This window comes from Aquarana catesbeiana, linkage group LG11 (assembly GCF_042186555.1).
Source record: "Aquarana catesbeiana isolate 2022-GZ linkage group LG11, ASM4218655v1, whole genome shotgun sequence".
NCBI lineage: Eukaryota > Metazoa > Chordata > Amphibia > Anura > Ranidae > Aquarana > Aquarana catesbeiana.
The window spans coordinates 61,090,015-61,115,828 of NC_133334.1; the positions used below are offsets into that span (position 1 = coordinate 61,090,015).

Here is a 25,814-nt window from a genome sequence, read left to right on the forward strand (position 1 = left end):
TTCAAGTTCTACCAAATGTGAACTTTGTAAGTTCAACATTTGTGTCTTTCTTGTGGGTTTTAAACATGCCTGTTTTATCTTAAATGGGCATTTCTACTTTTTCTAATGTGACCCCAAAAATTGTTATATACACAAACATGTTGGTTTGTTTTAAAAAACCTTTTCTAAATGCACATGTGATTGTGCAGGTATTAAAAAGATTGTTAATCAAGAATGTGTGGACTATTGTCTCAACGCTACAACACTTTTGGGGTGCTCTAATTGGTGTTTTCTATGACAATGGATGTTATTTCCTAAGGGCAAATCCACTTTGCACTCCAAGTGCAGTTTCAAGTGCACCTGTAGTGCAAAGTGTCTTTGCCTTTAGTAAATAACACCCAACAGTGCTTTGTATAAGGTTACACAATCACGCCATTTTCAAGACTCAACACATTTCTGTCAGGGTCAGCTAAAACAAACACAAGCAGTAAATGTCACCAAAGATTTGCTTAATGTTTTTTTTTATTTGATAAAGGTTTCACACATTGTCTGGCATATTGATAGCCCCCTACCCGCAAAGAATTCAAGGTATCTTAGCCGGACATCACGGGCACTCAGGGAGGGCAAGACAAGACGGCCACTTTCAAGCGCTATCAGGGTTGGTTCATTTTGAATTCGAGCCTCAGGCCCAACTGAGCCAGCATAGTTGGCAGAATGTTGTCGTAAAAAGTTGTGTAGAACACAGCACGCCAGGATAATATGATTCAGTTTATACTCCGCCATATGTATGGGTGTAATAAATAGGTGGAACCGGCTGGCCATGATTCCAAACGTGTTCTCCACCACTCTTCTGGCTCTGGCCAGCCGGTAATTAAAAACCCTCTGGTCCGGGGTGAGGGTCCTCATCGGGAATGGCCGCATAAGATTGTCCCCCAGCGCAAAGGCTTCATCCGCAATGAAGACGAATGGGAGTCCTTCCACATTGTCTTCTGGAGGTGGCAAGTCCAAGCTGCCATTCTGGAGACGCCTGTAGAACTCCGTCTGGGCAATGACTCCACCATTGGACATCCGCCCATTCTTCCCCATGTCCACATACAGGAACTCATAAGTAGCTGACACCACCGACAACATCACAATACTATTGAACCCCTTATAATTATAATAGTACGACCCCGAGTTGGGTGGGGGGATGATGTGGACGTGTTTCCCATGAATTGCCCCTCCGCAGTTAGGAAAGTCCCACCGCTGGGCAAAGTGGGAGGCCACAGTCTGCCATTCCTGTGGCGTGGAAGGAAACTGTTGAGGAAAACTAAAAAAAAAATTAGTCTTTTTGCACATAAACATGGAAAGCAGATTGGACACAAACATTCTTGGCCAACATCAAGATAACATTTATTTATGGGAATTTTTGAAAGACCAAATCATATTCCCCCTCCCCCCCTCTCATGGGCCATTTCTAACATTATGGTGGGGGGGGGGGGGCCTCTTGGACAGGTAACCCTCTCCACTTCATTGAGAGATGAATGCCTAAATAATGGGTATTACTTTGAACAGCCCCTCCTTAGTTACACTATTGGCAGCCCACTGGACAGGTAAGAAGTGTCATAATCCAGAGGTATAAATACACACTGTACACATTTGAACACATTTGGACATTCTGCTATTACCTAGCAAGATAATAATAGTATACAAAAACTTTAAACAGTACCATTTGAAAGTATACAGGCAGGCCCTTGCACTACATGCTTTGGGGAATTCATCCATACATCTGACCACAAAAGAGATGGGTATAGTGTGTATGGGTTTGGCAAAGTCAGCAGATAGATGATTGAGGATAGATAGAGAATTGTTATCAGCTGACTTAGCAGTTAGGGGGAGGGAGGGTTCCAAATGATTTGGGGACCCCCAAAAAAAGCCTCTGGCACTCTGCCTGAATTTAAAGCACAAATCACATTTAAAAACATTTTAGGGGGTGTTTGGGGTAAAGCACTACTATGGAGCTGACAAAATACATTGTTAAGTGACTACATGAGGTGAATATAGGACCAGGAGAGCATGCTGGGGAGGTAAGTGAAGGCAAATATGTATGAAGGGCAACAAAAATAATTACAGAAAAATCCAGCATGCATGAGGACAAAGGGGACATTCACAGCATATTCCAATCATGGTAATTAGGGAATGAGGAAAGAAATACAATATACTAGCAAACATTATATACAATAAAATGTGATATTAAAGGATAAAAATCTTACCTTAATATTCTCCTTCTGCAGGACCTGGATGATGGCAGAACAGGTCTCTGGGATAATGATCCCCAGAGCCTGGGGGGAGATGCCTGTCGAGAACTTTAAGTCCTGCAGACTTCTCCCCGTCGCCAAGTACCGCAGGGTGGCGACGAGCCTCTGCTCCGGAGTGATGGCTTGCCTCATGTAGGTATCCTGCCTACTAATATAAGTGTTCAGCAAAGCCAACAAATGGTGAAATACGGGGTCCGTCATCCGGAGAAAGTTCCTGAAATCATCAGGATTATTCTCACAGATCTCACGGAGCAAAGGCATATGACAGAACTGGTCACGCAGGAGAGCATGCTGGGGAGGTTATTGAAGGGCAAATATGTATGAAGGACCTAAAATAATAATTACATAAAAATCCAGCATGCATGAGGACAAAGGGGACATTCACAGCATATTACAATCATGGTAATTATGGAATGAGGGAAGAAATACAATATATTATCAAACATTCAATACAATAAAATGTGATATAAAAGGATAAAAATCTTACCTTCATATACTCCTTCTGTAGGACCTGGATGATGGCAGAACAGGTCTCTGGGATAATGATCCCCAGAGCCTGGGGGGAGATGCCTGTCGAGAACTTCAAGTCCTGCAGACTTCTCCCTGTGGCCAAATACCGCAAGGTAGCGACCAACCTCTGCTCCGGAGTGATGGCTTGCCTCATGCAGGTATCCTGCCTGCTAATATAGGGGGTCAGCGAAGCCAACAAACGGTGAAATACGGGGTCCGTCATCCTGAGAAAGTTCCTGAAATCATCAGGATTATTCTCACGGATCTCACGGAGCAAAGGCATATGACAGAACTGGTCACGCTGAAGCAACCAATTCTTGGTCCATGAACTCCTCCCCACCCTGTTCATGGACTGGACTTGTGTCAAGGTCAGGACCCCAACACCAAGCCCCGCACAGCACGAACTCTACGAGGAGTACGTATACGCAACATGGCTAGAAAATGGTCGGCTGCTCAGAACGAAGTAACAGAACGCACTGAAGAACAGCAAGGCCTGTGAAGAGCGACCTGAAAAACAGTAACAAACGAACAAGAACACAATGACAAAGTCACGCGTAGCTTGCTTGCACGCACTGAAGAGCAGATACAAACCCACAAGCACAAAATGAACAGCAGAAAACGATCTGAAAACCATGAGCCTGAAAAAGCACGAATCGTCTCTCACCAAACTTTTACTAACACGAGATTAGCAAAAGGAGCCCAAAGGGTGCCGCGCTTGGTTCTGAACTGGCCTTTTCTAGGCTCATCGTACGTGGTGTACGTCACAGCGTTCTTGGCGATCGGAAATTCCGACAACTTTGTGCGACCGTGTGTACGCAAAACAAGTTTGAGCCAACATCCGTCGGAAAAAAACCTAGGATTTTGTTGTCGGAATGTCCGATCAATGTCTGACCGTGTGTACGGGGCATTAGAATGTACTGTAGGTCAGGTTTTTATTGCTGTGATAAACTCACACCATTAGTGCTGTGACTATTGTTTCCAATAAAAAAAGTGATAGGATAGCAAAAAAATGTTGTCACTGCAACAAAAGGTGAGGGGAAATCTTCCCATGGGTAAACCTTTGCTGCCTGTGTATTCTTAGCCTAAAGCAGTTTTTTTCACCTTCAAAAAAATTTCAGTGATTTTTCCTTGTAAGCACTTACATTAAACATTGGTGTTTTTTTAATATTAATCATGTGCAAACCCTTTTATCTCTTTGTTAGGAGGATGTGAAATCTTTTAGTGGTATGGTCAAATTAGTCCAGCGACATACTGAAACCATCAATAATTTGGAAAAACAGTTGACAGCACTCAAGGAGGAATATAAGGTGAAATAATTTATTCATGTTCTAATATTGTCCTAAAAAAAAGGGTAACATTGCCAGTTTTTATTTATTTTAACCACTTCAACTCTCACACTTGGTCACACTGGTATACCAATTGACCAGAGCAATTTTTACATTTTATTATTTTTAAGGACAAACCAGGCTTTTTTTTGTGATACTGTCTTGCAAAATGTTTTAAAACTTAGTCTTTAGACATTCCCTTAGACACAGACACGATCTGCACAGTGTGTAGTAGGCTGCTATGTTGCAGTTCTGACTTGTGAAATTCCTTGGTCGGAATGGCAGTGCAGCTGCAATAATCAGCTACACACTGTGCAGATCGTGGCTGTGTGTAAGGGAATCTGATCTCAGTTGTGTGCTGTGTGGGGAGGAGGAGCTCTGTTGCCTGTGCCTAGGCTGTGTGCAGTGAAGGGATGGGAGAAGGAGCTCTGCTGAGTGCCCTGTCAGCAGTGACCCCTCTCCTTTGCCCTGCCAGCAGTGACCCCTCTCCTTTGCCCTGCCAGCAGTGACCCCTGTCCTCTGCCCTGCCAGCAGTGATTCCGGTCCTCTGCCCAGCCAGCAGTGACCCCTGTCCTCTGCCCTGCCAGCAGTGACCCCTGTCCTCTGCCCTGCCAGCAGTGACCCCTGTCCTCTGCCCTGCCAGCAATGGACCCCTGTTCTCTGGCCTGCTAGTAGCGACCCCTGTCCTCTGGCCTGCCAGCAGCGACCCCTGTTTTCTGCACTGCCAGCAGCGATCACTGTTTTCTGCTCTGTCAGCAGTGACCCCTGTCCTCTGCCCTTCTGACCCCTGTCCTTGGCTTTACTGCCCTCTATTCTTGGCTCTGCTGACCCCTGTGCTCTGCCTTGCTGACCCCCTGTACACTCTCCTGCTGACTTCTCATCCTTTACCCTATTGACCCCTGTAAACTGCCCTTCTGACACCCTGTCATCTGCCCTAATGACTCACGTACACTGCTCTACAAACTAATGACCTCTGTACACTGCCTTTCAAGCTGGGTATATACTACTGAGAAGGAAAGACTTTACCCTCTTAACACCACCTTCCTAAGGCCATTTCAAGTGGGCCTTAAAGCCCAGGAAGTGGAGTGGCTTCTGTTTCATGTGACCTCTCTGATTGGCTCTCACAACAGTCACACATTTTAGAGTCCATCCTGCTGGCTCCTAATATGAAATTTTGCAACCTCGGGCTGCCATGAATGCATATGTGTAGTGGCCGGGGCGTTAAAGCCCACTTTTTTTTTGCAGCTACATATATGCGTTACACAGTCAGCAAGAGGTTAAATTATCCTTTTCTTTTGCCCTGCCTTAAAGGTAAACACTGCACAACAAATAAATTATGTGCTCATAGAAAATGTACTATACTTTTCCTTTAAAGGAAAACTACAATGATTTGGGATCATTTTTTAAAGCTTTTATGTTTTTAAACAATTTTATATTTAACGTTTTTAAACATCCAATTGTTGTTTTACAAATCAACATTTAATAAATGAAAAAAGGATTCCCATAGCACTATATTTTGAGCAACAAAGGTCTCTGTTTTGAGGCTTGCTTTATCTGACTGAAACCTCAGATGGCGCCTTCAGATAAAAGTGGAGTCATTGTTCTGACTCATTTACTTGTGTTTAAAATTCAGCGTCAGATACTGAGCTCTGTAAACAACAGGTTTTTCCAAAACAGGAGGGAAAGAAACAATGGAAAAGCATGTGAAAAGGTGGCTAAAGCTCCACCTGCTGGCTTGATAAAAGACTGCATAATACTCGCATGCTATATTATATGTTTGCCTGACTATAAGGAAAAAGAACCAAAAAAATATTAAAACTGTTTGTTGTTAGTATGGGCCATAATAAAGAGAATATGCAAAAACTACTATATAAAGTATTCTCTATACAGTGGTTTTAAAGTCTAAATGTTATTTTTTACCTTAATGCATTCTCTGCATTAAGTTAAAAAACACCCAGTCCTACCCACCCCATCCCTATACACTTACCTAACTCCTGTCATCGTTCCAGCGCTGTCCTGGCTACAGCCGCTCCTCTCAGTTCCTGAGTTCAAAGGAGACACTGTCAGTGTTTGATTGCTGTCAGTCTAACTCTAGTGAGGAGGGAGCGGGGGGCATGGCTTGCCAGTACTGTGTTTTTCTATGGACGCACAAATCCCAGCTCAGGCATGTGCAAGCACTGATATCTCCTTAGCCACTGGCTTGCTAAGGTGGCACTCAGAGAAAGAAGGAGAGGCCAGCGCTAGTGGGGGACAGCAAAAGAGGAGGTAAGGGATCGCTATGTGCAGGTAACTCTAACCCCCTTTTAAAAAAATAACATTTAGCATCACTTTATGAGCATTTTTACAGAGACAAACATTTGGTTATGGGATAAGAGAAACTTTTGAAAGAGCATTAGTGCAGTTGCAGAGTTGCTCATGTAGTATAGCCCTTAAGTACAAGTACACACATAACTGACAGATTGGGATGGTCACCATTAGCTTTAATAATCCACTGGCTTTTTAATATTTATGGACACTAGCAATAATGTCTGAGAACACAGCCCAAGCCAGCCATGGCCACAAATGGACTAGGTGTATTATGTCTTGTACTTCAAGTTTGACTGTTCATGACTATTTATGCCTCTGACCCAAAACTTGAACCATGGAATATTAAATTGTTATAAAATTAGTCTATGAGATTTAAAATGTGAGAGGTAAAGATTGAACAAAAGGCTGGCCTGATTAAGGGAGGTATAATCGTAAAAAAACATTCCTATTTAGACCCCTTTCACATGGGTGGCTGTTCTGCCGCTGTTAAAAGCATGTTTTGTTATTTTGAAATTCCAAGACTCCAGGCACAGCGATCACTTGCTTTGTACATTGCAATTAGCTGCATTTTACATGCGACTGCATTTAGCTGCGTTTGGCTGCCACTGCTATCCGCAGGGGAAATAATACACTGCGATTACCTGCAGTTAAGTGCAGATAGCAGCAGATAGCTGCAGTAAATCGGTCCGGGATTTATTTTTTTCTAACCGCGCCAAAACCCATGTAACACAACCGTTGCTGAATGCAGTGTGTGAATGGGGCCATAGGAAAGCATTATCTGAGTTTAGCTGCGGTAGATAAATTGATCTATCCGCAGCTAAAAGCTGAATTCTATCCACCGGTGTGAAAGGGGCCTTAACCACTTTCCACCAGGCTTTACTTTGGACTAACGTCCAGCAGGTGCACAGACAAAATATTTAGTTTTTTAGCTGATACCAGATCCACAATGTCTCTCAAAAGTAGTAGCAGACAGTTTATTCTATTTTTTTTAATCAAATTAATCTTATGTATACATAGAATAATACATTCTTTGTTTCTTAGTGACATAAGTATCCCTAAGGGCAGTCACAGTATAGCATTTCTTTTCTTATTTTCTTATTCAAACATACGGTATTTTTACACATGATCATATTCCTTCAAAAGAGCAAACAACAAGGGTTTTTTTTTCTTAAAGTGGTGTAAAACCTTTAAGTAATATATACTCGCTGAAGTGACTAGCCTCAGGTGATATACAGAGATAAAACAAATTGTTCCAACATAAGTTTTATCTGTTTTACTGCAGCCTTTTCTCCTGTACAGCATTCTAAGACACACAGATCAAAGGATTTTTCTCAGCTCCAGAAGGCAGGGGGCAGGGATCTCACATCACACACAGCACAGCATAAAGCACAGAGCTCAGTGTACTCTGAAACCTAAGTGAGGGAATCAACACACCCTCTCTACACACTGTCATAGGGAAAGATGTACCGCTGAGTCTGTCGGCCACCTGCTGTGTGCTGCAGGGGGGTGCTGGGCTGTCACCCAGGATTGTCTGGTTTCAACTCATGCAGAGAGAATAGACTCATGCAGATAGCAGAGGAAGGAGACACCAGAGAGAAATCACACTTGGTGCTATGGATCAAGGCAAGTACACACTATAGAAGGATATGCTTTGTTCATTTTTTATATATAAGGTTTACAACCACTTTATTAAATTGAGCAGATTCATTCAAATACCTTTTTGTCTCCTGTGACCCTGTTCTTCCAGAATAAATGGTTTATTGCACAGATAGAGCTTAAGGTAGAACTAAAGGCAAAGCTGTTTTTCTTTAATCGTACATCACGGGACACAGAGCCATAATAATTACTATGGGTTATAGTCCACCTTCAGGTGCTGGACACTGGCACACCCTAAACAGGAAGTTGCCTCCCTATATAACCCCTCCCATACCCGGGCCTCGTATCCGAAGAAACAAGGTTTTGCTTGTAAACGCTTCTCTTTTTAGAAAGCTGGACCCTGGGATCCAGTACTTTTGGTATTAAGGCCATAAAATTTTGCTGGCGGAGTGCTATTACAGGTCCAGGATTGTGGGTTCCCCGAGAGTCTCCAGTTCCTGAAGGTTTGTTAACGGAATCCACCGTGAAGGGTGAAGATTGGGTCTGTTGGTTTTACCACAGAAAACCCTGCGGCAGGAAAGGTAAGTGGAGTTTTACATTTTCTTATGAAATGTCTCCTTTAAAGTAAATGTCATGCCTAAGTGTCACCACTGGGGGCTGTATGGAGCACGTACCTTCTCATGCTTTGCTCAGAGATCATGCTGTGTCACAGAAGCAGCAGACTTGACTTTTTTCTTCTGGCTAGCAGGCAGACCTCCGGTAAGTTTGGGGGGTTTTGCTTCGTCCAGACACCCCCACCTGGGCTGAACTCTTTCCCTCTTCATGAGGCTGAGTATAAGGGAGAACTATAAACGATCGGCAATGCCATTTTCTTTCACCGCCCCTACTCGGTGGCGGCTTCCAGGTCTCCTACACGCCATCCCTCACTCACAAGCCGACCCCGTCGGATCGGAGGCCCGTGCTTGCGCGAGAAAACTCTTTTTTTAAAGAGAAAGGAGGGGGGCGCGATGCGAGGTGGGGGCAGGGCTTAGCGATGCGTCCTCCAATGCGGGAGTGTGTTTAAAAAAAAAACAAAAACTCCATTTGTGCTGCAAAATTGTCAGAGAGACATAACAGCAAAGAGGAGCATGAAAGAGGTTTTGGTGACACAGACATTTCCTATTTGACACATTTACTATTTGCATCAGGCTGAGCATTAATAGCAGCGGCAGTGGCTGGACTATCGCTCAAGCAGTGGATGCGATTTCTTCTGGTAGTTCCTCTGCTTTGTGCATCGGTCTAAGAGCAGAAGGGAGGGTTGAAACACCCCCAAAAAAGAGCTAAAAGGGTCTCCCTCAAGCTCTGGAAAGCCTACTCATCTCTACAAATGGCATGCACCCCTGAGAGGGGGTGGCTGGTCAGAGTGAGCATCAGGGCCATGAAATGTTTGCAACTGTTTTCAACACTGCAGCCCCTGTTTATTTTACTAAAAAAAGATCTTTTTTCCTCAGCCATGATAGGTTTAAAAAAAAAAAAAGTTTAATCGCATCCCAGTGTGGGTCAAAATGCGACAGGTTCTCTTCCATTACCCAGGACCCTCAAACTGAGGAACTAGGGGCGGGAGAAGACAAATTCCCTCAGGGGACCGTGGTGAGGCTGATGACTCTTCTGAGGTGTCAAATGTGGGAGAATCAGCTGTTTCAATCTCAGGATTGATGGTGCAATTTCTTGCTGAATGGTCCGCTCCACATTTATGTACCCTTAACTGAGTGTTTGGGTTCGCTAAAGCCTCCTCAAGCTATGCATGCCTTTTCCTGTTCATTCATTGTTGGAAAAGCTTTTTTGTATCTGAGAGGATCACCTAGATAAGCATTATTTTCGCTCCTAAAAAATGTTCACACTTTATCCTATGGTGGAGGAAGTTCACTAAGTAGGGTATACCAGCAATTAACGCTGCTATATCCTCTGTGAATAAGAGTTTGACTTTTTCGACAGACAATGCTCAAATGCTTAGGGATCCAAGGGATAAAAAGTTGGAATTCCTATTAAAAAAAAAAAAAAAAAAAAAACACTTTTTCCTCTGGCAGATTGAGTGTCTCATCCTGCGCTGACAGTAATTGCTTAATCGTTGAGAGACCAGTTTAACCAGGTGTTCAAGGTTATCCTGCTCAGCAGGCCCAGGATCTGGCAGCTTTATGTTTGCAATAGTTGCTATGAGAGATTCTATCCTTCAGGCCTTGCGCCTTTTGCTAAGCACCATGCAGAAGCTTCTGGCTAGTCTTCCTTTTTGCGGTGAAACAGCTATTTGGGGATGTTTTGGATAATATATCCAAAGAAATTCTAGTGGTAAAAGTACCCCTTTTGCCATTTAAGAAAAGGAGTAAATGTATTTTCGTTTTAAAGCTCCTTCTTCTGTGCCAGGGGCATCAGCCTCCAGGCAGTCACGACGGCTTCTGCCATCAGGTTCAAAGGGTAATCCTCAGGGTTAACCCCAGGGACAAAAGAGGTATTGGGGGAGGAAACCTACAAGATACTGAAGCCTCCTTATGAGGAGGTGCCCCTGCTCATTCAATAGGGGGAATTCTGCAGTTCTCAAGGATCTGGCAGGAAGAGTGTCAAGACGAATGGAGGACTTCCTCAATAGCTCCAAGGTGCAAACTGGAGTTCCAAGAGTTCCCGTCTCCTCGTTTTCTCAGATCAAACGTTCCTAAGGATGCAGAGAAAAAGAAATCTTTCTTTCAAGCATTGGACCATCTTTTGGAAAAAAGTGATCATGCTGGCCCCCATGTAAGAGCAGAGGTTGGGGTTTGGTTAAATTCAAATGGACATTCTGGATCTCAAAAATCTAAATTCAATTCCTGAATATAACCACTCTTTTTTTTCGCATGGAGTCAATCCAATCAGTTAGCTCCATCCTACAAGGAGGAGAACTTCTGGTGTCAATTGACGTCAAAGATGAATACCTCCATATGCCTATTTCCTCGCTCACTAGTAATATCTACTTTTCAAGGTAGAAAATCTTCATTTTCAGTGTGTAGCTCTGCTTTCCGGTCTAGCTACTGCACTTTGAGTGTTTACAAAGGTTCTGGCCCCTCCTCTAGCCAGAAGGGCCCAAGGTATAATGATTGTGGTTTACCTGGACGATCTGTTCTTGATAGTTCAGTCGGTAGCCCGCTTAGACCAAATTATGGTCACCACATTCAACTACCTGGAATATCTAGGTCAGATTCTCAACCTAGGAGAAATCTTCTTTAAAACCATGAAGAAGGCTAAAATACTTGGGTCTGATCATAGGTACACCCAGAAAAGGGTATTCTTGCCCCAGGCAAAGATCAGCGCCATAAAGGAACTGATTTAGGTGGTCGAAGCAAGATGAATTCTTCTATTCAACTTTGCATGAGGTTGTTGGGAAAGATGGTGGCTTCATTTGAGGCCATTCCTTATGCTCAGTTTCATTCAAGACTGCTGCAAAACAGCATCCTATCGGCTTGGAACAAAGGGTTCAAGCTCTAGATTACCAATGTGTCTGACTCGAAAAGCCTATGGCCACATCACCCTGAAAGCGCCCAATCTCGTCTGATCTTGAAGGCTAAGCCGGGTCAGGCCTAATTAGTACCCAGATGGACCACCTGGAAATACCAGGTGCTGTAGACTGGGTACGCCGGATCCTCAGTTTATGGTTAATATCCAAAAATCTGCAAAGGGGAAAATTCTTCCTTCAGTTACCACAGAAGTGGCCCAGATCAGAAATGGCCTTTCCCATTATCATTCTAGAAATTCAGGCAGAGCACTTGGTTCTGAGAGCCTGAACGTTCCGTTTACGGTATTGTCCTGCCAGGATTCAATCCGACTATGCCACAGCAATGACCTATATTAATAACTTTGCCTATCGGCGGTCTTCATTCTAGGAATAGAAAATTGGCAAGCGGACTACTTGAGTCACCAGCAGTTGTTCCCGGGAGAATGGTTCCTTCACCCCGATATCTTCCTGTCGATATGTCAAAGATGGGGGATCCCAGACATAGATCTGATTACGTCCAGGTTCAACAAAGAAATTAACAACTTTGTGTCAAAAACAAAGGATCTGCTAGCACGCGGAACAGATGCCTTGCTATTCCTGTGGAATCGGTTCTCACTGATTTATGCATTCCCTCCTATTCTGTCTGCGTCCACAACGTCTTGGCAGGATCAAGCAGGAAGGGAAGTCTGTGATTCTTGTGGCCCCCAGTGGGGCCCAGGAAATCTTGGTATGCAGAGATTGTAAAGATGAAAGCAGGGGACCCATGGACCCTACCGCCATGGCCAGACCTTCTTTCGCAAGGTCCGGTATTCCATCCTACTTTATAAATGATAAATTTAACGGTTTGGCTATTAAGACCCACACTGAAGAAACGTGGGCTGTCAGGTTCAGTGGTTTCTATCTTGGTTAATGCAAGGGAGCCGGCCTCCATAATTATATGCTTCCCAGACTCCATAATATATGTCTCCTGGTGTGAAACCAGGGGTTGCACCCCAGGAAATAGGTAAAACTTAGAATCCTTGACTTTCTGCAGATGAGGTGAGAAATAAAGCTGGCCTTGAGTGCTTTCTAAGGACAGGTCTCGGCCTTATCTGTATTATTTCAACAACCAGTTGCTTAGCTTTCTTTGGTTCGTAACTTTATTCAGGGGGTAATACGGCTTAATCCCCGGTTAGGTCACCCCTGAACCCTTAGGACTTGAATTTAGTTTTGGCAGCATTACCAAACAGCCTTTTTTTGGACCGATACAACATATTCCTTTGGTCCTTTTTTGACAAGGAAACTATTTTTTCTGGTAACCTTATCGGCTGCAAGAAGGTTATCAGAACTGGCTGCTTTTTCTTGTAAAGAGCCATATTATTATTGTTCACAAGGATAAGGTAATATTACATCCTCATCCTAACTTTTTACCGAAGGTAGTATCAGGTTTTTATCTAAACCAGGATATTGTTCTATCTTCATTTTTTTCCAGAACCCTGTTCTATGGAAGACAAATCACTACATTCTCTTGATGTGGTGACAGCAGTCTACTTAAAGACGACTGTTCAGATTTGGAAAACGGATGTTTTGTTCGTATTGCCTGAAGGTCCTAAAAGAGGACAGGCAGCATGGAAATCTACTATTCTAAATGGATTCGACAAGTAATCGCTCTAGCTTATGGTTAAAAAGGTAGTTTCTACCCTCTCAAATCAAAACGCACTCCTTTAGGGCCGTTAGTGCTTCGTGGGCAGTGCATCACAAAGCCTCCATGGCTCAAATCTACAAGGCCACAACTTGGTCTTCAATCTATACATTTACCAGATTCTATCAGGTGGATGTAAAAAGACACGAGGATGTCGCCTTTGGGCACAGTGTACTGCAGGCAGCAGTATAAGTCCTCTGATCTCATGGTGCCCTACTTTTGTTGTGTCTCCCTCCCCTCAGTTGGTATTGCTCTGGGACATCCCACATAGTAATTACTATGGCTCTGTGTCCCGTGATGTACAATTAAATTAAATAGGATTTTTATAACAGCTTACCTGTAAAATCCTTTTCTTTTGAAGTACATCACAGGACACAGACGTCCCTACCCTCTTTCTAGTAAACACGTGTATTGCATTGCTACAAAACGGAGATGTTCCCGGTATGGGAGGGGTTATATAGGGAGGCAACTTCCTGTTTAGGGTGTGCCAGTGTCCAGCACCTGAAGGTGGACTATAATCCACATAGTAATTACTATGGCGCTGTGTCCCGTGATGTACTTCAAAAGAAAAGGATTTTACAGGTAAGCTGTTATAAAAATCCTATTATTTTCCATTTTGGATAGCGTCAGGGAAGGTTATAACCCCTGTCAGTTTTTTTATTTTTTATTTTTATTGCCAAACCATCTGTCCCATTTTTCCATTAGGGAGATTTCCCTTTACGTCCTGACCCATAATCAAAACAGGAAGTGAAAGAAATATCCTCCAAATTATCCCTGGTTGTCACCATAAAAAGTGTCCCTATTGGAAAATTTCCTCTCTCTTCCTGTTCTGGTGACAAACCAAAATGGGATTTTCTTTCACTTTCACTCTCAGTGATAATGGTAAACAGAAAAAGTTGAGAGGCTGAATCTCCCTAATGGGGATACAGACAGCAATAAAATACTGGCAGTTGTTTTAATCCCTCTCCACTCTATCCAAAACTCAAATAAAAGTTATGCCTTTCATTATACTTTAACATATAGAGTCATTTACCCTAGTTGTATTCTTGTGGTAGATGCTTGTTAGCCCCAGGGAGCTAACGTCCAGCATGGGAACCCGGGCATAAACCTTTCTGGGTGCCACCTACCCCTTGCGTAGTGACACAGCTACTCCTGTTTCAGAGTCTTGACAGCCTACCCACACCCTGATACAAGAGCAAACACTCTTTCTGCTTTCTCTTGCACACCCTTCTGAATTTTCTAGCACAATGTATATTCCAAAAAGCAATTTATAAAGAGTAAAACCTTAATATACCTCCTGGTAGCGCAAAGTCTTATTTTGCAAATACATAAGTGCTATTATCACAAACAACACTCTTACAAAGTGCCAGTGAAAGTGATATAAAGTTCATAGATCCATCTGTGATACTTTCAAATATAAAATATAGTCAATATTCTTGTTTGTAGTGCACCACACTATTTGTGTAATTCATACAATCTCCCCTCACTGTGCAAGAAGTGTGCACCTCTCCCCTTATTGATTGGCAAACAAGACTTTGAAAGGATGCTCCTTTTGCAGTAATGGCTCCTTCAAGATCACTCTCTTAACATCCCATAGTCTTGAAATATATTACTACAGATGGGCACATATTTCAATCATGCTTGTGAGTGTTTATGCCTAATTTTAATAAATTGATTTTATTTCAAATGGGTTTACGCTATGTGGGCTGCTTTGTACTCTGAGCCTTTGCTTATATTTCAAGACTATGGGATGTTGATGGAGTGATCTTAAAGGAGCCATTACTGCAAAAGGAGATTCCTTTCAAAGTCTTGTTTGCCAATCATTAAAATGAGAGGCAAAATCCTTTGGTGAGTGTGGTGTCATAAGGGGAGAAGTGCACACTTATTGCACAGTGGTGGAAGATTGGATGAATTACACAAGTAGTGTGGTGCACAACAAACCAGAATATTGACTATATTTTTCTATATGAAGATATCACGGATGAATGGATGAACTTTATATCACTTTCACCAGCACTTTGTAAGAGTGTTGTTTGTGATAAGAGCACTTATGTATTTGTGAAATATGCTTTTTTTTGTGCTACCAGGAGGTATATTAAGGTTTTAGTCTTACATTAATAAAATGTTGTAAATATGTCACAAAGCTGTGCACCTTAAACTAAGCACATGATGAAAAATTCCTAAACAGATATCACCTCCAAGGAAAATCTCATGTAAAAGTAGATGCAGAGATATGGAGAGCTGACAATGGGGTTGATTTACTAAAGGCAAAAAGACTGTGCACTTTGCAAAGTGCAGTTGCACTCTGTAAGTGCACTTGGTACAGAGTTTAGTAAATGAGGTAAGGCTTCACTTTGAAAGAATACCCAATCACATGCATGGGAAATTAAAAAAGCAGCATTTTTGCTTGCACGTGATTAGATGATGGAAGTCAGCAGAGCTTCTACTCATTTTCTAAGCTCTGGGGCAACTGCACTTGCAGAATGCAACTGCACTTTGCAAAGTGCACAGTCTGTTTGCCTATAGTAAATTAACCCCTATGAATGCAAATCTTGATTTTTGCTTGAAAATTAGGCTTGGCACCTCCCGGCTTTCCATAATGGAACTTTAATAAAAAATGATATAGTCAGTGACTAATAGGGAGGTCCAGGCGGTAGGAAGGTGTGGAGACCAGCACCAGGGACCCAGAGCTAAAACACAGGGTAAAATTTTGCTCTGTGGGCTCTTTTACCCACAACTGAGTTAAACCATGGAATATTAATAGGCCTAGCATATCTATTTAGGCAACAAAAAAGTTAAAATGTCCATACTCCAGCAATATAAAAAAATTAAAATTTTTCCTAACATGAGCTCACAGACATAAAACAAAATGGCTGCTGGAACGTCAGAAAAAGCTCATTGTGACTGTTATCTGACAAAATCACAGCACAGGATAAGCATCCAGGTCATCACTGGGCCTCGGTCTCCTTCTGTTCCCCCCTCTATTTATGCCTGTTTAGCTCTGATCATTGCAAGGTATGGAAGCCATGGCATGTGTAGATCTGTAGGCTTTAAAAACAATAAGACAAAATAACTGGTCACCAAATGGTGAGGTTTAGTGATTTCTTTTTATCAAGCATTTAATTCTCCCATAAATCAACCTTGTGTGTAAAATAAGAACTTAGTGAAACCAGTTTTATTTTACTCAAGAAAGGTCCTCCATAATTTGCAGTCAAAAGCTGAAGCCGAGTGGAATTCTGTTACATTTTATAATTTCATCCTTGACTAGGCGCTCTGATGTGAATCCAAAAAAATAAAAGCAACGGCTCATAAATATAATTGATCCAGTGCTTCTTACATTGACAGCCATTGTCCGCTCGAGCTTGTGTTTACATCTTGAAGAGGCTGGAATCAGTTCATTGTCATGGAGGCAAAGCCTTTTATCCTTACAGCCGAGAAAAAAAAAATATGATTAAACTGAAAATTCCAGAAGAACCTGAATTGTGTGTGAACTGTTACTGTTGATTCATGTAGAATTACCTCAATTCATCAAAATGACAGCAATGCTAGCATTGAGTGAACGCAGAAAGAAAGTCTATGTATTTGGCAGTGCTAAAGCCATCATATTCACTGCTCTGAATACACTTTTGAAGTGTGTCTTTGTGTTCCATATGCTTGAGGATGTAAATGTAAATAGGACATGTGAACATGGATGTTTCATTATGCAGACAGGTCAAATGGCTATTATGCTCTGCATTCCATTAATAAGTACACTGATATAATCTCTGTTATTAGCCATTCTTTTATATTATGTGGGACCATTATTGCACGGTGCTACACTTTAGAATTCTCAGCTCTGCACTTCATATATATTATTTTATTTTTCTCTCTTGCACATTAAAACTCATGCAGTGAATCTGAGTAATGGCAAGTGTTTTTATATCCTTTTATTGCCATTTCTTCTCTCCAAACTCCCACTGTTTTCCTGTTAGCTAAACTATAAGCACCTTTCTGTTAATTTATGAAAATTATTGTTGATAGCACATTACCACTGATCTGTGTGGCACTTCTAGCATGTTCGAAACAAAGGTCCAAGCTACATAAAACACATCAAAATTCATTAATGTGGTATTGATTATTTTTTGGATAATTAATTTTATTGCAGACCCTTGAGAGAGATAATGAGCTTCAAAGGGCAAATGCAACAGAAAATGAGGGAAAGTTCCTTGCTCTTCAAAGTGAGCATGAGAAGACTTTGCAGATGTGGAAAGAGCAGGTAAATACTTACTTTAAAATCATACAAGTTTTCTTATTGCAGAACATACATTGGATTTTCTTAGCGTGAGCAATATGCAGCATTTCCCCAAAAAGCAGGAACCACACGGCTGTGCTTGAATATTTGGCATAGTAAAATGAGTGGGTTTGTTTTGGCCACATTCGTTCCAGCTTCAACTAATTTATCATCACAAAATACAGTTGTGCTCAGAAGTTTACATACCCTGGCAGAATTTATGATTTCTTGGCCATTTTTCAGAGAGTATGAATGATAACACAAAAAGTTTTCTTTCACCCATGGTTAGTGTTTGGCTGAAGCCATTTATTATCAATCAACTGTGTTTACTCTTTTTAAATCATAATCACAACAGAAACTACCCAAATGACCTGATCAAAACTTTACATACCCCAGTTCTTAATACCGTGTATGGCCCCCTTTAACATCAATGACTGCTTGAAGTCTTTTGTGGTATTTGTGGATGAGGCTCTTTATCTTCTCAGATGGTAAAGCTGCCCATTCCTCTTGGCAAAAAGCCTCCAGTTCCTGTAAATTCTTGGACTGTCTTGCATGAACTGCACGTTTTGAGATATCCCCAGAGTGGCTCAATGATATTGAGGTCAGGAGACTGAGATGGCCACTCCAGAACCTTAATTTTACTCTGCTGTAGCCAATGACAGGTCGATTTGGCCTTGTGTTTTGGATCATTGTCATTTTGGAATGTGCAAGTACATCCCATGCACAGCTTCCTGGCTGATGAATGCAAATGTTCCTCCAGTATTTGTTGATAACATACTGGCATTCATCTTGCCATTAGTTTTGACCAAATTTCCTGTGCCTTTGTAGCTCACACATTCCCAAAACATCAGCGATCCACCTCCGTGTTTCACAGTAGGAATGGTGTACCTTTCATCATAGGCCTTGTTGACTCCTCTCCAAATGTAGCGTTTATGGTTGTGGCCAAAAAAGCTCAATTTTGGTCTCATCACTCCAAATGACTTTGTGCCAGAAGGTTTGAGGCTTGTCTCTGTGTTGTTTGGCGTATTGTAAGCGGGATACTTTGTGTCATTTGCGTAGTAATGGCTTTCTTCTGGCGACTTGACCATGCAGCCAGTCTTTCTTCAAGTGCGTCCTTATTGTGCATCTTGAAACAGCCACACCACATGTTTTCAGAGAGTCCTGTATTTCACCTGAAGTTATTTGTGGGTTTTTCTTTGCATCCCAAACAATTTTCCTGGCAGTTGTAGCTGAAGTTTTAGTTGGTCTACCTGGCCGTGGTTTGGTTTCAACAGAACCCCTCATTTTCCACTTCTTGATTAGAGTTTGAACACTGCTGTTTGGCATTCTCAGTTCCTTGAATATCTTTTTATATCCCTTTCCTGTTTTATACAGTTCAACTACCTTTTCCTGCAGATCCAATTCTTTTGCTTTCCCCGTAACTCAGAATGCAGAAATATCAGTGCAGCACTGGATGAAAGATGCAAGGGTCTGTCAGGAGTCCAGAAACTCATTGACCTTTTATACACACACACTAATTAGGAGCAAACAGGTCACAGGTGAGGATGGTTATCTTTTAATAGCCATTCAAACCCCTTTGTGTCAATTTGTGTGCAAGTTATCAGGCTAAAATCACCAGGGTATGTAAACTTTTGATCAGGGTCATTTGGGTAGTTTCTGTTGCCATTATGATTTAAAAAGTGTAAACACAGCTGATTGATAACAAATGGCTTCAGCCAAACCCTAACCATGAGTGAAAGAAATGTTTTTGTGTTATGATTCATATTCTCTGAAAAATGGCCATGAAATCATAAATTCTGCCAGGTTATGTAAACTTATGAGCAGAACTGTAAATAAGTATCATGTATAAATTATCATAAACCTAACACTATAATCTTAATCTTGAATAAATCCCAAAACCGAAACGCTAAAGAAACATCTGTCATCTGGCGCATTCAGGATAAAATGACAATGTCTGTGTGAAGCACCCCAGTCACTGATATTTACCTTTTCACCCCTCCACAGCCAGCCATTGCTCCGTTTACATTCCTACCAAAATAACCCTATAAAAATTTCCTGAAATGTTTGCACCAGATACAGTTGATATCCCAAGAGGCACATGTACCTACTCTATCTTTTATATATCAGGGCAGCACAGTGGTGTAGTGGGTAGCACTCTCGCCTAGCAGTAAAAAGGGTCGCTGGTTCGAATCTCAACCACGACATTACCTGCCTGGAGTTTGCATGTTCTCCCTGTGCCTGCGTGGGTTTTCTCGGGGTACTCCGGTTTCCTCCCACACTCCAAAGACATGCTGGTAGGTTAATTGGCTTCTGTTCAAAATTGGCCCTAATATATAAATGTGAGTTTGGGACCTTGGATTGTGGGCTCCTTGAGGGTAGGGACCGATGTGGGTGTACGATGTATGTGCGGAGTGCTGTGTGAATTGGCAGCGCTATGTGGATACCTTAAATAAAAATAGGGATGATTGTAGACCCACACTCACTCAGGTTGAACTGGATGGACTGGTGTCTTTATTCAACCTGACATCCCACAATGCAATGACTGTTCTTGCGTGGACTGCTGAGTTGGCTGTATTGCAATGGACTGTTGAATTAACAGTATTGCTGGAGCCCTAAAGCTAAAGTTGACAATTTTTTAAAGAGTTTGCACCTGAGTTTAGGGGATACTCTTTAAGTGCACACATGATACTTACTGCAGATTTGTGATGCCTGCTTTGCTCCAGTGATTTTTGATATGTTTAGGGTTGTGATGGGTTACCAAATTGTTAAGGCATTTTTTTCCCAAGTTGTTTCTGACAAAACCTTGTTAGACAGAGATACTTATTAGTTGGTGTCAAGTTTGTAGTAAGCAACAACTTGTGTCCTTGCAGCACTGAGGCACCAAGCTGAAGTACTTCTAACTACATAGAAACTGTATGCTTTAAAGTAGCGGTCTCCAAACTTTTCCGACAAAGTGTCCCTCAGACTTTAGGGGGTCCGGATTGTGGCCAGTGGGGGTAGAAGATGTTCTGCGCCCAGCATTAGTGAGAATCAACATGGCTGCAGGGTTGGTGGTCAGCAGGATTAGGAATAGTGCCCCATCATTGATATTAGTGGGAGGAATAGTGCCCCATCATTAGTATTAGCAGGAGGAATAGTGCCCCATCATTGGTATTAGTGGGGGGAATAGTTCCCCATCATTGGCATTAGGGGGGAGAATAGTGCCCCATCATTGGCATTAGTGGGAGGAATTAGTGCCCCATCATTGATATCAGCAGGAGGAATAGTGCCCCATCATTGGTATTAGTGGGAGGAATAGTTCCCATCATTGGTATTAGTGGGAGGAATAGTTCCCATCATTGGTATTAGTGGGGGGAATAGTTCCCATCATTGATATTAGTGGGAGGAAAAGTGCCCCATCATTGGTATTAGCAGGAGGAATAGTGCGCCATCATTGGTATTAGCAGGAAGAATAGTGCCCCACCATTGGTATTAGTGGGAGGAATAGTTCCCATCATTGGTATTAGTGGGATGAATAGTTCCCATCATTGGTATTAGTGGGAGGAATAGTTCCCATCATTGGTATTAGTGGGAGGAAAAGTGCCCCATCATTGGTATTAGCAGGAGGAATAGAGCTCCATCATTGGTATTAGTGGGGGGAAAGTGCCCCATCATTGGTATTATCAGGAGGAATAGGGCCCCATCATTGGTATTAGTGGAGGGAAAGTGCCCCATCATTGGTATTATCAGGAGGAATAGGGCCCCATTATTGGTATTAGTGGGAGGAATAGTTCCCATCATTGGTATTAATGGGAGGAATAGTGTCCCATCATTGGTATTAGCAGGATGAATAATGCCCTATCTTTGGTATTACTGGGAGGAATAGTTCCCATCATTGGTATTAGTGGGAGGAAAAGTGCCCCATCATTGGTATTAGCAGGAGTAATAGAGCCCCATCATTGGTATTAGTGGGAGGAATAGGGCCCCATCATTGGTATTAGTGGGGGGGGTGCCCCATCATTGGTATTAGCAGGAGGAATAGGGCCTCATCATTGGTATTAGTGGGAGGAATAGTTCCCATCATTGGTATTAGTGGGAAGAATAGTGCCCCATCATTGGAAGAAACAGTGCCCCATAGTAGGTGTCAGTGGGAGGAATAGTGCCCCATCACTGATATTAATGGGAGGAATAGTGCCACATCATTGCTAATAATGGGAGAAATAGTGCCCCAAAGTAGGTGTCAGTGGGAGGAATAGTACCTCATATCATTGGGAGGAATTGTGCCCCAAGGGCCAGAAACAGGCTAGCAAAGGGCTTCAGTTTGGAGACCACTGCTTTAAAGATTAACTCCACTTTGTTGAGACAAAAATAATCCCATCTGAGTGATCAATGTACACTGCAAAGATTTTAACAAACTTTTTTGCAGATCCCTACTTTTTGTTGCTCTGCAGAAATAGGTGTTTGTGTCGATGTGTAAAGTGAATCTGAAAGGGAGTGACTTGCATTATCAATCAATTGATGCACTTGCCGAGGTGAAATGAGGAAAGTTGCAGGGTCTGAATCCCTTTAGATGTGACCAACCCTTATGTTGCAGGGGATGCCTGAAATCCAACTTCTGTCTTAGTGCAGGCTTCTGGGTAAATCAATGAGCCAATTACACAAGCAGGAAATTACATTCCGTACACCGTCATTGTGTAGAACGCCTCCAGTTTGCCATATTGCATTGAATTTTACAGAACATGACAGAACTGGAGATTAAGAAATGTCCTTTTTAGAGCTGGAGATTAAGAAATGTCCTTTTTAGAGCTGGAGATTAAGAAATGTCCTTTTTAATAAAAATGTTATTAGAATATGGCCTGTGTAGCAATTGTACAGTATATGCTATATTATTTTTTTATTTGCTGTTTTTTTTATTCTGTAAGCAACCTAATATAAATATAAGTAGTACATAATAATTGCTTTACTCATAGAAACAGAGAATGAGCAAAGGTGTCCTTTTATGAAAGTGCGGTAAAATACCGCTTTTCAGTTCTCAGGCATTCTCAGAGGAGATCGCTCTCCTCTGAGTGCCTGTTTATGAAAGTGTGTAGATCGCTTCTCATGTTGAGTTGAGGAGCGATCTACAAACGCCGGGAACTCCTGAGAACGGCTCCTCTCACTGTAATCTCGTGTGATGTAGCAGGATTACAGTATGAGAAACCATAAAATACAAAAGTTTAACACAAATCAGCACACATTATTCCCCAACATATTAATAAAATAATAAAGATAAATTCCCCCTACACAATATACATTAACCTAATTATAAAAAAAACATTGTTTTTATCAATATTTAAAGATCATACATGTCCCTATTTAAATGTGAATGGTGTATAGTAAATGAATGTAATGCACATATGTAATGCAGCTATACACCATTCATATAAATGCAAAATACATTTATAATCATTAAAAAAATAATTTTAATAAAGTATACAAGTATAAATATTTATTAATAAATTAAAATAAAATATATTTCATTATAGATAAACATAAAAATTGATAAACTGGTGCTATGCGAGAACACTGCGAATCCACTGCGGGTTCCCGCATCGCACCGACTCGCATGTCAGTTCACACTGCCATATGCGAATCGCTGGGGAGTGTCAATACATTGTTAAGGACACCCCCAGATCAGCTTGCATATCGCACTGCGAACTGACAGTTCGGACATGAATCGGATCGCATATGTGTGAACACACATGCGATCCGATTCTGGTCCGAACAGAAAAAAGGGTCCTGTGCGTGTTTGCACCGAATGCGGTGCGATATCAGCCATACTATCTGTACAGCTGATATCGCACCGCACAGACATCGCATGTAATGTGAATGGCAGTGTGCTGCAAATAACATGCGATGCCTGTGCGATGTCCGGCATCGCACAAGTGTGAACTGGGCCTAAAAGTTAACACCCCCAAATCAGTTCGCATATCGCAGTGCGATCTGCAAACTCGGACAGTAATCGAATCGCATGGGTGTGAACACCCATGCAATCCGATTCTGCTGTGGACCAAAAAAAGGGTCCTGTAAGAGTTTGGTCCGAGGGCAATGCAAATTTAGCAATACTATCTGTATGGCTGAAATCGCATCGCACAGAGATCGGATGTGATTTTGCACTGCAGTGCGGTGCGAATCACATCCGATCTCGGACACCGCAGCAGTGGGAACTGGCCCTAAATCATATTGCATTTGCACCAAAATGGTACAGGACCCTTTATTTGGTCCGCACTGGAATCGGATCGCATGGGTGTGAACACCCATGCGATCCGATTCCTGCACCATTACATAGTTCGCACTGCGATCTGTGAAATGATCTGGGGGTGTCATTAACTTTACATTGACACCCGCAGTGGTGCGCAGATGTCAATGTAGGTGCGATGTGAAAACCCGCACAGGAATCACGCTGGTTCACGCATCGCACAAGTGTGAACCCAGCCAGAGACGTGAACATCTAAAAAAAAATATATATATATCTATATATAGATACATATATATATATATATATATATATATATATAGATCTATATATATAGATATATAGATCTATATATATATATATATATATATATATATAGATCTATATATCTATATATATAGATCTATATATATATATATATATATAGATGTATATTATATATATATATATATATATATATATATATATATATATATATATATATATATATATATATATATATATATATATATATATATATATATATATATGTATGTATATATATATATACATATATATATATATGTATATATATATATATATACATATATATATATATATATATATACACTATAAATTCCTATCCTGCTGGTTTTGGGGTGTGTAATGGTGGGGAAGGTGTGCTCTGACTGTTTGGTGAAAGAAAGAAGTCAAAAGACTTCTTTCTTTCTCCAGAATATCAGCCAGTTTCAGGCTTCTCACTCAGATTCTCCACTTCTGAAATGGTGAATCAGAAAGTGAGAATTCTGTTACAGATCGCCAGTGAGGTGTGGAGATCGCACCTTCATAAACTGGCCGTTTCTGTGAATTCTCACTGTGCTGAGATAATCAGCGGAGAACATGTTCTCCGCTGATTATCTCAGTTTCATAAACTGGTAAAGCGCTGAGATCAGCGGTGAGACTCGGGATCGCCGCTGATCTCAGTTTCATAAAAGGACACCATAGAGCATGAAACTGTTGAGAAAGAATTAGAATCACTAAAAGAAATGTACAACCCATCTCCAGAATGCAGCTGTGATGCTTTGTATGATAATTCAGAAACATCCAAACAGGTGAAAATAAACATACAAATATTATAATTATACATGTATAAAATATGTTCAGTGACAGGATGTGTATATTATTTACCACCTGACTGAAGAATGCCAACATGCAGTGTCAGTACTTCTCACAGTGCAGCGAAAATCACTAGGACTATGTCATTTTCTTTATAGTTTTAGATAAAATAGGGAATGGTTTAAACATGTTTTGTTTACTGTGTCTCAATAGGAAGATTTCCTTCCACTTCCCATCCTAGAGACACAACAGAAAGTGAAAGGAAATCTCTCCTAAGAGAGGGGAAATCCCCTTTGGGGCAGTTGAAACCAGAACAGGTGTCTCCATTAGAAGACTTCCTCTCTGTTCTGGTGAAAACTGTAAACCTCATATTCACTCTCTGTCCTGCTGACAGGTGTCACCCAGACAGAAAGGGTGAATCTCCCTAATAGGGATATAGACAACAACAAAACCTGATAGGATCCTAAAAGGATAGTTGGGCCAAAGCTCTTTTTGTCCTACTTCTCCTGTGGGGCACAGGAGTGCAGAACTAAGTTCACTCCTGTGACCCAAATTCAAAAGACAGCGGGCTAAAGCCCGCTGTCGGCTGACGTCACTCAGCTGGTCCAGGCTCTGGAAGAATGCTGAATTTAATGTCGGGATCCATCCAGATGCCTGACCAGAAGCTGGCTTAGGCTTGAATTTTGAAAGCAGCGGTGTTCTGTCAGATTAGGAAACCTGTGAGATCAGCAGGCTTGCCGCTGATTTTAAAATTCAACATCAAAACAGTGTCAAGGATTTATAAATACTGAATTTCACTATATAAGCAGAGTTTACTGCAAAAAATAAGTGTGAAATGCAAGACTTCGGTGGGTGTAAAAAGATGTCCGCTGGCCGCCTTCTGACTGTAGCCTTACTGCGGACGAGTGCAGAGTGTACCAAGATGTCCACGACGGAACGTCACTTGTATTGCATTTTATGATGGGTAGTGGTATTCAGATAGAACACTTAGGCTACTTTCACACTGGGGAATTGGGGGCGTCGGCGGTAAAGCGCCGCTAT

At 41.7% G+C, this 25,814-nt stretch overlaps 1 long non-coding RNA gene across 1 annotated transcript in view; it reads left to right on the plus strand.

Annotated features, from left to right (window-relative positions):
- The window catches only part of LOC141112960 (uncharacterized), a 31,691-nt gene extending 14,243 nt beyond the window's left edge, over positions 1-17,448 (plus strand). The window contains exons 2-3 of the long non-coding RNA XR_012236670.1: positions 3,989-4,093; positions 17,339-17,448. This is a non-coding gene — a long non-coding RNA (uncharacterized lncRNA). The remainder of the gene's footprint in view (positions 1-3,988; positions 4,094-17,338) is intronic.
- The last annotated feature ends 8,366 nt before the right edge of the window (positions 17,449-25,814 follow it).